The sequence below is a fragment of the Chinchilla lanigera genome, unplaced genomic scaffold (genome assembly GCF_000276665.1).
Source record: "Chinchilla lanigera isolate Chin_1 unplaced genomic scaffold, ChiLan1.0 scaffold00051, whole genome shotgun sequence".
Lineage (NCBI taxonomy): Eukaryota > Metazoa > Chordata > Mammalia > Rodentia > Chinchillidae > Chinchilla > Chinchilla lanigera.
The window spans coordinates 4676013-4691612 of NW_004955452.1; the positions used below are offsets into that span (position 1 = coordinate 4676013).

General features: G+C 58.2%; 1 long non-coding RNA gene across 1 annotated transcript; it reads left to right on the forward strand.

The window, feature by feature from the left end:
- Window positions 1-332: 332 nt before the first annotated feature.
- On the forward strand, window positions 333-10467 carry LOC106149686. The gene is made up of 5 exons (XR_001236013.1): window positions 333-516; window positions 761-3226; window positions 3312-3418; window positions 3997-4095; window positions 5157-10467. It is a non-coding gene; the product is annotated as an uncharacterized LOC106149686 (long non-coding RNA).
- Window positions 10468-15600: the final 5133 nt, after the last annotated feature.

Genomic DNA, 15600 nt, shown 5'->3' on the forward strand with positions numbered 1-15600 from the left:
CTGCTACCGTCCCAGCTCTGGGGACTGGCAACTCCAGTGGGAATGGTTTCCAGGTGCTCCCAGCTGCAGCTGCCTTGGTCTCACTGTCCCCACGCCGCTCTCCTGGCCTCAGCCTCTCAGCGCAGTGGTCGGGCACAGCCCTGGGGCTGCATGGACCTGGCCTTAAGACCCAGTTGCCACATCCCAGCCTGGGACTGGCGAATCACAGCCTCTTAGAGCCTCTGTGGGCTCATCTGTGAAATGGGAACTGTTGGACAGTGCGTGGGACGTTCTTGGCGGGGAGCCCAGCGTGAGTCCAGGTTAGGAAGTCAGAGCCAAGCGTGCTAGCCTTCTCTGAGGTTCCTGCTCTGGGGATGATTTCACCCCACTGAGAAAGAGGACTGCTCCTGGCCAATGGACTGGAAGCAGCAGAGCTTCATGCCCCTCTCCTCAATCCCCTCTGGGCTCCTTGGACACTGGGAAGATCCATCATCAGCTCCCACCGTCAGCCAGCTCCGGGCCTCAGTTTCCCCTCCTGTAAGAGGAGGGAGCGGGACCAGTGGGATATCCACTCAGCCCCCGCAGGAAGCTTCCTGCGATTGAAGAAAGTCGGGAGCTGCCTGGCTAGGAGGCGACAGCAGGCTGGCGGGCCGGGGAGACCTCAGGAATGTGGCATGGGAAGTGTGGGGCCGCTTTTGTGACAGGGCCCCTTCTCCCTCCTTGCTTTTCATGACACTTCACCAACTGTTTCTTCCCTTAATCCAAACCATTGTTTTTCCAGGGTGAAACTTAAATCAAAGCCACATGTTCTCCCAACACAGAAGCCCTCGTCACATGGAGGCACGTCCTGGGCGAAGAGTAACGACTCTGTGGACGGGATTCATGGGGCCACAGGCCAGGCTGCCCGGCAACTGACCGCTGAGGGAGTCCTGGTAGCCCAGCTGGGGCAGGCGTGGAGGTTTCTAGGCCTAACCGTGGCTCAATCTGGATTAAGGGTGAGTTGATGGTCCGTGTTAGGTGGGCAGGAGCCTCTTCCCTGAGCCCGGGGTCTTATCCTATACACCATGGGGAGATGAGAGCTGCCCAGACCCCTGGGGCCCCTCTGGGTCAGTCCAAGGAGAGGTGGCTGCTTACGTGTCTTGAAACGTGGAAGCAGTATGGCCCCAGGGAAAGGGACCTGGATTTGGAGTCCTGCTTATGTCTGATTCTTACTCGCTTGCTGTGTAACCTCAGGTGAGTTGTTCAACTTCTCTGAGCTTCAGATTCCTTCTTGGTAGAATGAAGCTTTTTCTAGAACCTCCATCTTGGGGCTGGGAGAGAACGTGCAGGCAAACAGCCAGTGCAGGGCAGGTGGGGCGCTCACAGAATTGGCTGTGCAGGTGCACGGAGGCCGCCGCCCCAGGGAAAGGGGTGGCTGAGAGCAGCGGGAAGAGCAGGCTGCCTTCCTGAGGAGCTAACTGGAGAGGACGCCCTGGATGTCCCCAGCAGCTATTCTCCAGGGCGCTGTCCAGGTCTGGCCTCTGTTTTCAGTCTTTCTCTTCAGGGCATGGGAGGTCCCTGAACTTGGAAAGCAAGGGATCACCTCCCACAGCCGCCAGCAGACAGGACGAGGTAAGTGCCCCGGGCTCCAGGCTCAGGTCCACTAAGGCCCCAACCGCTGTGGGTGTGCACAATCATACCCATAGGTGCACGCATGCAAGTGTGCATGGAGACATCCTGCAAATCCACCGTCAGGCGTGTATGCAAAGCCCAGGCCCCAGGGCACCTCACAGATGTGCGGGACATACAGAGGCGGGACGTGCGGGCACAGCACGTGTGCACACACCTGCACGCTCACGCGCACACACGCTTGCACATTCCAGTGAATGCCCACTGAGCAAGGGCTGCAAAAGCCTCTACAGCATTTGCATGTGGAGCTCCCCAGAGCCACCGCCCGGTCCCCACCCTTGAGCTTATAGACTGGCAAGGATGCCAGTGATGCCAGTGGAAATCAGGACAGCTCCTGATACACTGTCATGAGAACCCTCACACTGACCCCTGGAGTCAAGAGTCTCTATACAGACGGGGAAGTGGGTTCCTAGGGGCGACACCCGCTGCTGAAGTCCCAGAGCCAGTCTCTTCCGAGCCTGCTGTCTGCCTGGCTGACGCACCTGGAGGAGCGGCTGTGCTGGGAGCCCCACTGGCAGCCCCCCAAAGTCAGCTGGCCTTTACCTCCTGCAGTCTGCTCTGGAGAGGACCCTCGTAAGATGCCCGGGCCCCTTTCTAGGCCACAGCCATCACCTGGGACTGAAGCCCTAGACCGTATTTTCCCGAAACCTCGAGGCCCGGATGCGACAGCAGCACAGAGAGCCCCAGGCTTGGCACCCCGGCTCCCACTGATCTTTTTCCTTCAGTCACCCAGTCAGATGTTGTCCTACCTAATCCCTTGCCCTCCACCCAAAGGCTCCAGTAGGTGTGGAATGAACGTTTGAGGATGACGTGGGTGATGGTGGGGCTGTGGGCCCACGTAGAATCTCACCTGGATCCCCACTGGCCCTCTCTGAGCCTTAGATGCTGACCCTTGGTGAGCCACAGAGGGTCCCCAAGGGCCGCTCTAGCACCCTGGTGACCTGACTCCCAGGCTGGGGGGAGCCATTGCTCTCCAGGGTGTCCTGAGAGTCCCTCAGTGTGGTCTCTGCACCCTGCACCCAGCCCCGCGGGCCCCAGCGCTAAGCTGCCTGGGCATGGAGGGCATCCGCCCACACTCACAGGGAAGGACTTCCCAGCCCTGGGTCCCGCTGTGGGCTAGCAGCAGGTGCTCAGCGTCCATTTCTTAGAATCCCTGCAAGGTGGGGGGTGAGCTCATTTACGGGAAAAGGAGCTGGGGGGCTCTCTTCGCACCCAGCTCTGCAGGGGGCGGCAAGTGCGTCAGCAGCCTCAGCGCCCAGCCTGCCTCCGGAAACGCCGCCCAGGGTGCAGTCACGAACCCAGCAGAGCAGGGGGCCCGCCAGAGCGCCGAGGGAGGTCAGGTGACCCTCGAGGAAGCTGGGCTGGGGCCCGAGGCTGCACCAGAGTGCACAATGAGGTCAACTTCCCCCTTCCCGGCCTGCTCCCCCACTCTGGCTCTCAGGTTGGCTGTCTCTCCAGCTGACTGTCCAGCCATCTGCTGTCGCCAGGCCCAGCCTAGGCTCTGGGTCCCTGCAGGCTTCCCTGAGGCTGCGTTCCATCAATACCAGCTTCCAAGGGGCTCCTGTGCAAGGGTCCTAGGGTAGGTGGAGACCCCCGAGGGCCGGCAGGCAGGGCCTGGGCCCTGCTTCTCTCTCCCTCACCTCCCTCCTCCACTTCTGCTGCAGCTATTTAAAGCCCGCCACGGCCGTGGGAAACTTCTTCAGATGTGTGGTTTCGGCTTCTCCAGCAGGGACCCTGTCTGCCTGTTCTCGAGTCTGGTGACTCATTCAGAGTGAGAAAAGCCTTTTTGTTGTTTGACGCTCGCTCGAGGCTCTGTGGCCTGAGAACACAGCCTGACGGGGCCCTCCCTCCCCGGGACTCCTGGAAAGACTCCGGAGTAGCCAGAGCCACCCTCTGACCCACCCCTTCCCAGGGAGCCCCAGCCCCATGATGTCCCAGGGGCTTAAATGTTCTACCCAGGCAAGGACCTCCTGCCCAGAGGGTGCCAGTCCTCAAAACTCAGCCCCATCCTGTTCTAGGAAGCTGCCCCTGACTGGTGTGGGACCTGGGTCAATCTCCCTGGGAACTTAGTCCTCTGACCCTCAGCCTTCTTGCCTGCAAAATAGGCATTGGGTCCACATTTGAAGACCCGTGTGAGGATCACCTGCAGTGTCTCACAGGGTCTGGCACACAGTAAGTGCTCAATAATTCCTTTAACAGAGTGCCTGTTTCACACCAAGCGCCTCACACCATGGTCCCAGTTTAGCCTTCCCACAGCACTGTGAAGCAGTCACTAGGGATTTCCCACTTTACAGATGAAGAAACTGAGGCCTGAGGGAGGAGGGAAGGAGCTTATATGTTATCTCACAGGAAGAAAGTGGTGGAGCAACCTCGAACCCAGGCCGTGCGGTTCCAGAGCCTGTGCCTGGACCTCGGCACCGGCGACGACAAAGGTCTGGGCTCCGGAAGGTAGGAGGGGCAGGCCTGCGGCACGCGGCCCCCGCCACATCGCTCCCCTCCCCCGCCTGCCGCTGTGCCCTCCCCAAGCCGCAGGCCTGTCTGGTCACTTCCTCCTGGCGCCCTCCAGCCCACGCTATGTGAGGCGCCACGGGCGCACCTGCCCCTCTCTGTGTATTTATCACAGTGCCAGGCAAGTCACACTCTTCTGCCCGTGTCCCGCCCAGGGCTCTGGTCCTCCTCGCAGTCTCTTCCCCTCGACCCTCACCCTAACCCAGCAGCAGAGGCCCGGGGTGGGGCGGAGCTTGAGGGAACAGGGCCGATGGCTGTCCCAGCACAGGGGCCACCCTTGACACAACAGCAGCACCACACCCGCAGGCCAAGGCCGTGTTGGCGTGGGGCGGAGGAGGGAAGGACAGGCGGCCACGGAAGAGGCCACGCCAGGCAGGAATTGGGCAGAGGACAATGGCTATGCCAGCCAGAGGATCAAAGCTGGCTTCGCAGCCCAACGTCCCCTTCTGAAGGACACAATGAGAGGCCCCCTCCCCCAAGATCCTGTGTGCTCCCCCATCGTGACCCTGAGTGTGCTCAGGATTCTGACTTTGTGACTGTCATTGCCTTGGCTTTAAGATAAAACCCCAAACTGGGCTTGGTGGCGCGCGCCTGTAATCCCAGCACTTGGGAGGCTGAGGCAGGAGGATCACTGAGAGTTCAAAGCCAGCCTGGGCTGCAAAGTAAGCTCAGGACCAGCCTGAACTGCATAGAGAGACCCTGTCTCAAAAAGACAAAAAAACCAAACCAAACCAATGTCCCCTTCTGACGGCAAATGCTCTACACCTCGTGAGGCTGTGGTGCCCAGTGCCCGCCCTCACTCTGTCCCGGCAGGGCTCTCCCTGCTGCCTCAGGGACCAGTGTGGCCAGAAGAAAGCCAGAGCCTCACTGTCAGGGAAGCCAGGGGCAGGAAGCCAGAGGATGGTAGGAAAGAGGCCCTGGAACAGTGGGCACTCTAGGGCTGTCCCAGGCCCCGGTGCTGTCCCTCAGGCCCCTGGTCCTTGTCGTGACTTCTTCCCCAGGCCTCAGTCCCCCAGTGAGCAGGCTCTGTGCAACCCCAGGTCCACAGAGAAGACCCAGGTTCTTAAAGAAGGTTGATGACAGCAGGTCAGTAGATCCGGGTGTCGGCGGAAGCTTCGGCTGTGGCCTGTCGCTGGGTGAGTCTTCCCGTCACCAGGTAGTGGCTGGCTGCAGAGAGGAATAGCATGTGAGACATGCAGGCTGCGGCCCAGGGAGCCCTCTCCTTTTCGGGAGACATTTGGCTTCTACCAACCCCGCGCTCTGCCACATGGGTGGTTCTCCAAGACAGGGCCAACAGGTAGTCAGAAGGAGGCGGTGTGACCAGGGCAGGTTGCTCCTGCTCAAGCCTTTGCAACTCCATTACCCCCAGGGAGGCCAGAGACGGAGAGTGACTTGACAAAGGTCACACAGCTACACTGTGGAGGGTGCGGTGGGGGGGCATCCCTTGACGGGGGCTGAGCCTGGGGGCTTGGGCTGGGGTGGGGAGGCAGACGGAAGACTGTACAGCCGAACCCCCACTGCTAGCCCATTTTCTCGCCGAAAGGCTCAGACACAGGAAGAGTCATCTCTACCAAGCCGCAGCTGTAGGCCTCAAAGCACAAAGCCACAAATTCTCAGAGCACTTGAGGTCCTGGCTGGCCCCAGAGCCCGGGTGTCTCCCACTGTACAGAGGGGAAGGCTGAGGCCTGGCAAGGGAGGGGCCTGGCCCAGAGCCCTCAAAGGAGGCCACACCAGAGCAGGGCCCGGAACCCAGCATCCTGCCTCGGGGACCAGCACCACAGAAACGGGTGTATCCAGGCCAGCGTCCAGCTCCAGTCCATCTGTAACACCACAGGCCTGCCAGCCACATTCTCCTGCTGCAGCCCACCTGTGCCTTCGGGTTCGGCTTTGGCAGCGAGGGGGGCCAAGGACACGACCCTCTGCTACCCAGGAGAGTCCTAGAGCGGGCCCGGCCAGGCCAGAGCTGAGCGCTGTGCCCTGGGAGGCTTTGGCAGGGTGCACAGCTGCTTCCAGAAGCTCTGAGCCTGAGGAGGAGCTGCGTGCAGCTTGCTCTCAGCCCTTTGCAGTTGGTAGAGCAAAGGAGGACAAGTGAGAAGCCAGAGGCCCCCGTGTGACTAAGAAAAGACAAAAACCATAAAATGCATTTGTCTTCTTTTTATTTATTTATTGATTTCCCTTTTGGTGCTGGGCTCAGGAGGCTGAGTCCTGCAGGGGCAGAAACCTCCCTGGAATTCCAAACAGAAGTCAGGGAGGTGCTGAGACTGTGGAGGCTGCAGACCACAGAGGACAAGGCACCTGTCCAGGCTCACACGGCGAGTTTGGGCCGCGCCAGCCTGCCGTCCCCAGCCAGCACTTAGCTGTGATTGCGCCTGGCTTGCCCGGGGCCCCAGGACCATTCGTACAGGCAGGTCTGGGAGACTGTCCGTGCCTCTGGAGCTCAAGGCCGGTGAGGGGAATCCCGAGGCCAGACAGCACGGGAACCACGTGCCCCCTCCTCACCCGCTTCCTAGCCCTGCCTTTTGCAAATGACAGAATGTCTGCCCAGGGGCCCCAGGCGGGTTCTAGACCAGCTCAGACAAAAAATTTCCCCTGTGGTTTGGAATGGAGCTTGGCCATCATTTCCTGGGCCCTGTGAGGGGTGTGGGCCGGCCGGGAGGCCGGGAAGGGGCTGCACCTGCCACGGGGGAAGGGGAGGGCCTGGCATGAGCGGCTGCTTGCTGAGAGCCCCCAGCCTGGCCAGGACACAGGCTGGCTGTGCGACTTCCGCCAGTTCCTCTGGAGGGCCCAGCCCATCCAGGCTGTGGTTTTAAATACTTTGCCCTCCCGAAGGACCGGAGGGACACCTGTGAGGCTGACACAGGTGTATTAGGGGAGAGGCAGGGCTTTAACTCACTTAGATCTAAGGTTAAATTCTAGCTCCATCACTTACTTGCTGTGCAGCCTTGGGCAAGTGACTTTATCTCTCTGAGCCTCCACCTCGTGTCAAGGATACTAACGATCACATGATCTGAGGACTTTTATTCTGCCACACATGTTTCCAGATGATCCCTCCCTGACACGGCTCATCTACCCTCTGGGGTGGGGGCGCTTGTGATGACGCCTTGTGGGAGAGGGGTGAAAGAGGTCTGAGTGATCCCCAGCTGTTGGACTCCAGATCCTGTGGTCTTCAGAAGCTGCCTAAAGGAGCAACACCTGGGAAGAGTAAATGAGCTCATCTGAGACAAGCTCACGGTGCTCAGCACGTTGTATTGTTTTGTTGTTGTTGCTATTATTCATTGCTCCTGTTTCTGCGTGGCTCCCCCAGCGCCTCCGCGAGAGCCCCCACCAAGCCCCTCTGTCCGCCAGCCGCCACGGCTGGACCCTCGCTGCAGACCTGAGGCAGAGGCCACGTCCCAGGGCCACATGCGGCTCTCGGGACACAGTCCCCGGCTGTCCTCTGGCTCCTCTCCCGGGGCCAGCTGCCTCTTGCCAGTGGGAAGCTGGGGCACTGGGGCCTTGGGAGCAGACTCCTAGTTTAACCCACGCCCTGAGGCGGGCTCTTTCCTGGGGGAAATCCTTGGTCACTGCCCAGACACCCTCTGCAACGCCTCCCTCCAGGCCAGGCGGCAGATCAGCCGTATTCCAAGGTGCCCTGGAAGCTCCCCAGGAGGGGAGCACCCCACAGGGAGCCCAAGGCAGGGTGGCAGGGGTGACAAGGTGAGGAGGCCACCACCAAGGTAGATTTGTCCCTCACCTCTCTGGGGTTTGAAAGGTGAGCAGAGAAATGAAAGGAGTGCCCCCAAGCGTTGTCTGTGCCCACCCCTCAGCTGGCTGGGTTGGCCCTAGACATCTGCTCGTGCAGCAGGCATTTACAAGGCACCTGCCAGAGGCCAGGTGTGCCGGGCACCTGCAAGCACCTGCGTGCCACCATCTAGCCCACCCCACCTCTGACCTCTGCCGGGGCCTCTGAGCCCCTAACTCTCCTCACTTGCCATCGTCCCCCAGGGCGGTGAAGCTGACTTTGGTTCTTCAGGTGAAAATCACACCCACATCAGCCACCCACAGGAAGGAAGAGTCGGTGTCTGCGTCTTCTGGAAGCTGTTCCGGCTGCACAGGTGTGACTTCAAATACTGGCTGTCGGTAGGTGTCTCCTATGCCCTGTGTCCTGCTCAGCTCCAGGAAGAAATGCCCTCGGCACAGGGCTCCAAGACCCACCGCACCCGTGACTCTACCAGCACAGCACACAGACTGTGCCTGACTCCACGCGTTCACCCTTTTCATTCGCAAGCCCCCTTCTGCTCCAGGTGCTGTACAGACAGGAAAGGCAAAACTCGGAGCTGTCAAACGGCACCCTGTGGCCACATAGCCGGAACCCTAGATCTTCCCCGCTCCGAAGCTCAGTCCTGAACCTCTGGGCCACAGCCCATTTTCCCAGCATTCCTTCTCCTGACCCATCGTGCCTGGGGGCTCTTCCAGGGGGCAGGACCTGGGTGTGAGGAGCAGGGGCTGCCTGGCCTCTCTCCACCCCCATGGGTGCTCAGGAGATGCCTATGAACCAGCAATCCCGTTGTCATCAAAACAAAACTGCGGGTGCACGTGCTCCAAAAGAAGGTGTCAATGAAACGACACGCGGAAGATTGACGCTCTGGTGGAGAAGACGTGGAACGGATTGTTTCTTTTTTCCCCTGTGCTTATCTGTGTTTTCAGACTTGGATACCAGAGGGTCTGGGCAGGCTTGGTCTACCCTGGTGGAACTGGTCATTCCTGTCAAGAAGCAACAGGGAGAAGGACGGCAGCCTCAGCTTCGAGGACAAGTGGTCAAGAGTGAGGATCTCGAGGGGACAAACAGGCCTAGGCGATCCAGCTCCGCTGCTCCCCTAGAGTATTTCCTGGGGGCCTCAGCAGCCTCATCTGCAGAGTGGGGCTCTGCAGGGCCCTTGTGGGGACCGAATGACACCTGTGTACAGAATGACCCAGCAGTCCCTGGCACAACACAGTAGTACCCAGGCAGCACCAGCTTTGGGTCACTCCAGGATGGCAAGTTGGCTGGCAGGATGGGGACCCAAGCCCCTGGCTGTAAGGTCAGAAGTCGCAGTTCAAGTGTGGGGACAGGGACAGTCTCTGTGCTGCCCCTGCCACACCCAGCTGCTGCTTCCAGGCTCGCTGTCCCACCTCGAAACCACAGGGACCACAGCTGGACCACAGACAGGCCTCCCTGCGGGGTTTTAGCACCTTCCTGGCACGGGGGCCTGGCCCCCTCTGCCCACCCCCCAGCCCCGCCCCGGCGGGCTCAGGCCCCCGGGAAACTGGAGGACCAGCAGAGTTCTCCTTCTCGCTCTCCGTCTGAGTCAGCCCACCACACCTTGGAGGTGACTCAGAGGAGGCAAAGCCCCGAGCCACACCCTGCTGATGGAGGGCCAGGAGCTTCACCCCAGGCCCGGGCTCTCAGGGTCTGCCCTGCCCCACCCCAGGAAGAGGAGACTGCAGACCAGAGGGATGCGAAGGACAGAAAAGAGCAGGATAGAGCCTCAAGCGGCCGACCAGGACCCTAGGGAAATCCCAGAGTCCCGGAGAAACTTTGCCTGGTTCCAAAGCCAGACAAAGCCGGGACCTCACCGTGATCTGGTGGGGACTCGGGGAGATGGGGTGCCCCATCCTTCCCATTGCTCAGTTGCTTGTTTGTCCAGCAAATACGTGGGAAGCGCGTGCCTGCACCAGGCGCTGGGCCGGCTGGGAGGCTGGAGATGAGTCAGGTCTGCTCCCTGGGGGGCTCGCAGTCTGCCGGAGGAGACAGACACAGAGACAAATAATTAAAGGCATGAATGAAAGCCTTTGAGATGAAGACACATGGGATTGCTAAACGCGGAGAGACCACTGAGACAATAAATTCAGCTGTGTGGGGCCTTGAACTAGAGGGGCACGCAGGGCTCTCCATGGAGCACAGGCCGGGCGGGTGGAGCTGAGGATGCGGGAGACCCCACTCCTCACCACTCACCTGGGAATGTTACTTCCTCCTAAATATGAGATAAAAGTTTGGGACTGGAGGGTTCAAACAGCTCCACAGCTAGGCCTCGACCTGCAGCCCGCTTTCTTCACGACCTTAAGCAATCCCTCCTCTGAGCTTCACTTGCTCACTGGCTACTCAGGGGTCCAGCCTTGAAGATGATCACAGGAGCGAATCCTTGCTGGATGTTCACCATGCGCCTGGCATCCCGCCAAGCACTTTGCATACCTTAGCTCCTTGCTCCACCTCTACATCCGCCCCGTGAGGTAAGACCTATTAATAGGAGAAGCCTCTCATCCAATGAGCAAAACCACTGGTTGTTAATAGAAAAAAATATATATTTAAAGCAGGAAATCTTATGATACCTAAAATGAACATTTCATCAAACATAAGCACAGTGTATTGAGCGTTCTTGAAATGTGTCGCGTGTGCTTTTAGGAGATGATGCTTTGGTGCATGACCAAGGCTGTTTTTGTCACCAAGTGCTCTGGAAGAAGTTCTGCCTTGTTTTTCTTGTGTTACACAAACCTGAGCAGCAGCATGTATGCTTCTTGATTTTTTTTTTCCTTGTCTCCTTCTTAGCAGTGTGGAGGATTTTTTTTGTTTGTTTATTTGTTTTTTTCCAGTACCGGGAATTGAACTCATGACCTTGTGCTTGCCAGGCAGGTGCTGTGCCGCTGAGCTAAATCCCCAGCCCCTAGTGTGGAGGATTGAACGCAGGATTTTTTTTTAAAAAAATTTGAGACAGGGTCTCACTGAGTCACTAAATTGCCCAGGCTGGGCTCAAACTTGCGATCTTCCTGCCTCAGCCTCCCAGAGCTTTGGGACTGCAGCTGTCCATCACCACCATTTGGTTTCTGTAGGGTGAGTGAGACCTGGGAGAAGCTCATAAGGCAAACTGAACGCAAATCCTCTGGTATTCTAATCTTCCCCCCATTGTTAACCTATGCCTAATTCAGCATCAATTTCTGGACTTTAACTACCGCCATAGGGTATTGCCGGTGGACGCCTGAAACTGCAGGTAGCACAAAACCCCACAACTGCCACACTTCGTCCAGCACACCACAGCACTGCCACACGGTGTCAGAGTTCTCCGGTCCCTCCACGCTTCAGGCTCCGGTCTGTGCAACGCAGCTCTCGCATTGGGGCCTTTGTTAAGTCGAGCAAAGGTGACTCGGGACACTACGGTCCCTCTGATTGCTGATACGGCTCCCAAGCCAGAGGGCAGCCTACACAGCCTGGTGAGGGATCCTCACATCCTGGCCCAGACAGGGCAGGACCCTCCTCAGAGCAGCACACAATGTAAGACTTACAAATTGTTTTATTTCTGGAAGTTTCCATCTAGTATTTTCAGGCCATGGTTGACCTCAGGTAGGTGAAACTGTGGTGACACCAGCGATAATGCAGGATGACTCTACGTTTTCCCCAAGCCTCCAGCGCCGTCTGACTCACACCTAACTCGGCAGCATTTTTGTTTTGACAGCTCACTTCTCTGTGTGCCTTTCCAAGGCCTTTTCTTAGTTTCAGTGACATGACAACTCCCTGTCCTGACCTCCCTGCGTCTTAGTGGCTGTGCAGTTACAACGGGAGGCCGCAGCCTGGGAAGAGACCTTGCTGGGCGGCAGGGCAGCTGCACGGCGCCAACACACCCACTGTCTGCCCAGCACAGGAGGGGAGTCAGCTGAACGGGGGCCTGAAAGGCGCTTCTGCTATTTTGTCCCTATTTTACAGGCAAGGAAACTGAGGTGCACGAAGCCACTTCCCTGAGCCACCCTGGGCCTGGCAGGGCTGGGATCTGAACCCTGACCCACCTGGCTCTGGTTTTATCCCTGCTCGCTGCTGCCCCCTTGGCAAGGAACCGCTAGCTTCTCTTCGAGGACTGAAGGAAGCTGAGAGAACACTGAGACAGTCAGGCCACAGGATCAAGGTCCCCAAGCCCAGGCCTGGCCCTCAGCGGGTGCTTCGGAGCCTCTGTGCGGTGGGGTGGCACAGTCGGCTGTGTTCCTGCGCGTTTGCCCCTCGACTGCTCTGGGACAGTGAGGCCTGTGTAGGGGGGGACAGGGAGAAGCAGACACGCTCCAGTGCTGGTGGCGCTCAGGTCCCGCCGTGTCAGCCGTGCCCCCCGGCTGCTTTGCGCCCTCTGGCTCACACATACTGGAAATCTTAAATGCGCACGAGACGGACATCCTGGAGCTAGACGCATCTGAGTTCACATCCCGGGTCTCCCTGGGGGTGTGTGTGACCTGGGCTGCAGACCCCCTTGGAGCCTCAGTGGGATGATAATGCCTCATTCCAGGCCCTAGGGGACAGACCCCCAGCAGGGCTGGGAAGGGGACGCTCCCCAAGCTCCTGGGAGACGAGGCCCCCGAGGGGGAGGGGCACCGCCATGGACAGGGGCCCAGGCAGGCCGTTCTGAGCAGCTTCCGACCGTTTGTGGCTGTGGAGAGGGACGCGGTGAGCGGGGGAAATGAAAAGAGGACAGACACCATGCAGGCCACAGCACGCAAGTGCTGCCTCATCCACTGGAGGGGACTAGCTGTCCCCTCCCAGGCTGAGAAAGGGGAAGGCGGCCCAGACTGGGAAGTGGTTGGCTTCTGATGACCACCTCACGGGGACCGCGCCAGCCGGAGCAGGAAGCGGTCTGCCCCTTCCCATCCCTGGCAGCCAGGCCCAACCTGAGCTCACACTGGGACCCAGCCGGCCCGAAAGTCCCGGCTCTGGGTCTGTTCTAGGAGCAGCACTTTATTTTTAGAAACCCAGCTCCAGCCAGGGCCCCGACTCCAGCCAGGGGTCTGCAGACCTGGGTTCTTGTCCAGGCTCTGCCACTTCCGGGCACTGAAGCCTTGGCCAAGTTGCTTCGCTGTCTGGACCTGTGGCTCCTCTGCCTGGAGGTGCTAATCCTCACCTGCCACCTCAGAGGGGCAGTGGCGGTGCAGCTTCCTAAAAGCCAGGCTGGAAAGTCCCCAAGGGCTTTTCACAAAGATCGGAGAGGGACGGAGATCGCCCCAGGCACCATGCCTGGCATCTTAGGGCCACCTGAGGGTTTGGCAAGGCCACCAGATGGGGTGGGAGGCAGGACTCAGTTCAAGCCTCACTTGGCTCCTTCCTACCATGGGACCTTGGTCAAATCAATCAACTTTTGGGGGGCTTTTCCTACGACCAGAGCACAAGCCTATCTCCAGGGGTTCTCATGGGACCACCCAAATCGATGCAGGAGGAAATGCTTTGTGAACTGTAACGTGTCATGCACATGTTAATGGAGCTGGCCTGGAATGCAGGCTGTCCTTTGCTGTCCCCCTACCCTGAGCTCCAGGTATGCAAGCCTACTGGGGGAGGACTTCTCTTGCTTGTCTCAGTCCTATGTCTGCTTTTGGGAGGAGGAGACAAATCTCTCCCTGATTCCACTGAATTCTTGAACGCTGCACCTCTGCAGGGGTTGGGTGTGAGGAACTCCTCTTGCCCACACCAGTAGCCAGCAATGCTATTGCCACTGATACCTTCCTCTTTGCATGTGACTTCTGCTCACCCAGATCCACCTTTCCTGCAGATCAGGAGGACCCTCCTGGGACCCGAGAGTCCAGCAGCCTGGATGGTATGCCTGGGTCAGGAGTGAGGCTGGACTGGGCCAGAACAGCCCGCTGGGACAGCCCCCACAGATGTCACCTGTCCCGGCTTGGGTTTGTGGAGCAGGGTCTTGCATGGACCTGCATGGCAAAGTAGGTAAAAGAGTTAGAGGCTGGCCTATCGAGACAGAACTGGAGTCTTCAGGCAAGAGGAAGTGCTAGAAGCCTCCAAGTCACATGGCTACAGTATGCGTGTGCATGTGCATGTGTGCGTGTCTGTTTTTCCAGGGGGATCCAGCTTTTATCTGATTGTCAAAGAAGCAGGACCAGTATGCTTTCTTCTCCTCCTGATTTTATAGATAGGGAAACTAAGGCACAGAAAGTTGAAGTATTTGCAGATAGGAAGAGGATCAGGCAGTCTAGTTAAGACTCCTTTTCTGGCTCAGAAATGGTCCCTGGAAATCACAGAGGGAGCCACTATCCCATTCTCCTGTCCTACAACTTGGCTGATGGCTGAGGTTAGAGGAAACTGGGTTCAGTCAGGAGGAAAGAAGGTTAATTCAGGTCCCCTGAACCAAGCCCCAGAGCTCCTCCCAGTCCTACCACCACTAGCAGCACCACCAAAACTTTCACGGCCACCACCATCACCACTGCCAACACCATCATCATCACCACCATCACTACCACCATAACCATCACCACCATCACCATTGCCATCACCACCATCACCATCACCACCATCACCAACACCATCACCATCACCGCCATCACCAACACCATTGCCATCACCACCAACACCACTGCCATCACCACCAACATGACCATCACCACCATCACCATTGCCATCACCACCATCACCATCACCAACACCGTCATCATAACCACAATCACCAACACCATGACCATCACCACCATCACCATCACCAACACCGTCATCATAACCACAATCACCAACACCATGACCATCACCACCATCACCACCATCACCATCACCACCATCACCGCCATCATGACCATCACCACCATCACCACCACCATCACCATCACCACCATCACCATGCCATCACCATCATCACCATGCCATCACCATCACCACCATCACCATCATCACCACCACCATGACCATCACCACCATCACCACCATCACCACCATCACCCCCACCATCACCATGCCATCACCACCATCACCCCCACCATGAACATCCCCACCATCACCATGCCATCACCACCATCACCACCACCGTGACCATCACCACCATCACCAACACCATAACCATCACCACCATCACCAACACCATAACCATCACCACCATTACCAACACCATTGCCGTCACCAACACCATCACCATCACCACCACCACCACCATGACCGTCACCACCACCATCACCATCACCACCACCAACACCATCACCAATACCATTGCCATCACCACCATCACCAACACCATCGCCATCACCACAACCAACACCATGACCATCACTACCATCACCAACACCATCACCACCACCATCACCACCATCATCACCACCATGACCATCACCTCCATCACCACCACCATCACCACCACCATGACCATCACCACCATCACCACTGCCATCACCACCATCACCATCACTATCACCACCATCATGAGCACCATCACCACTATCACCAACACCATCACCATTGCCATCACTACCACCACTACCATTACCATCACCACCATCACCACCACCACCATCATCACCACTATCACAACACCATCAACAGCATCACCAACACTATCACCACCACCACTATCACAACCACCACCATCACTATCATCATCATCACCATCACCATTGCCAGCACCATCAGCACAGAATCTGCCTTAGAGACCAGGCTGGCCCCTTTGCTCCCGTCTTGCCCTGAGGAGCAAG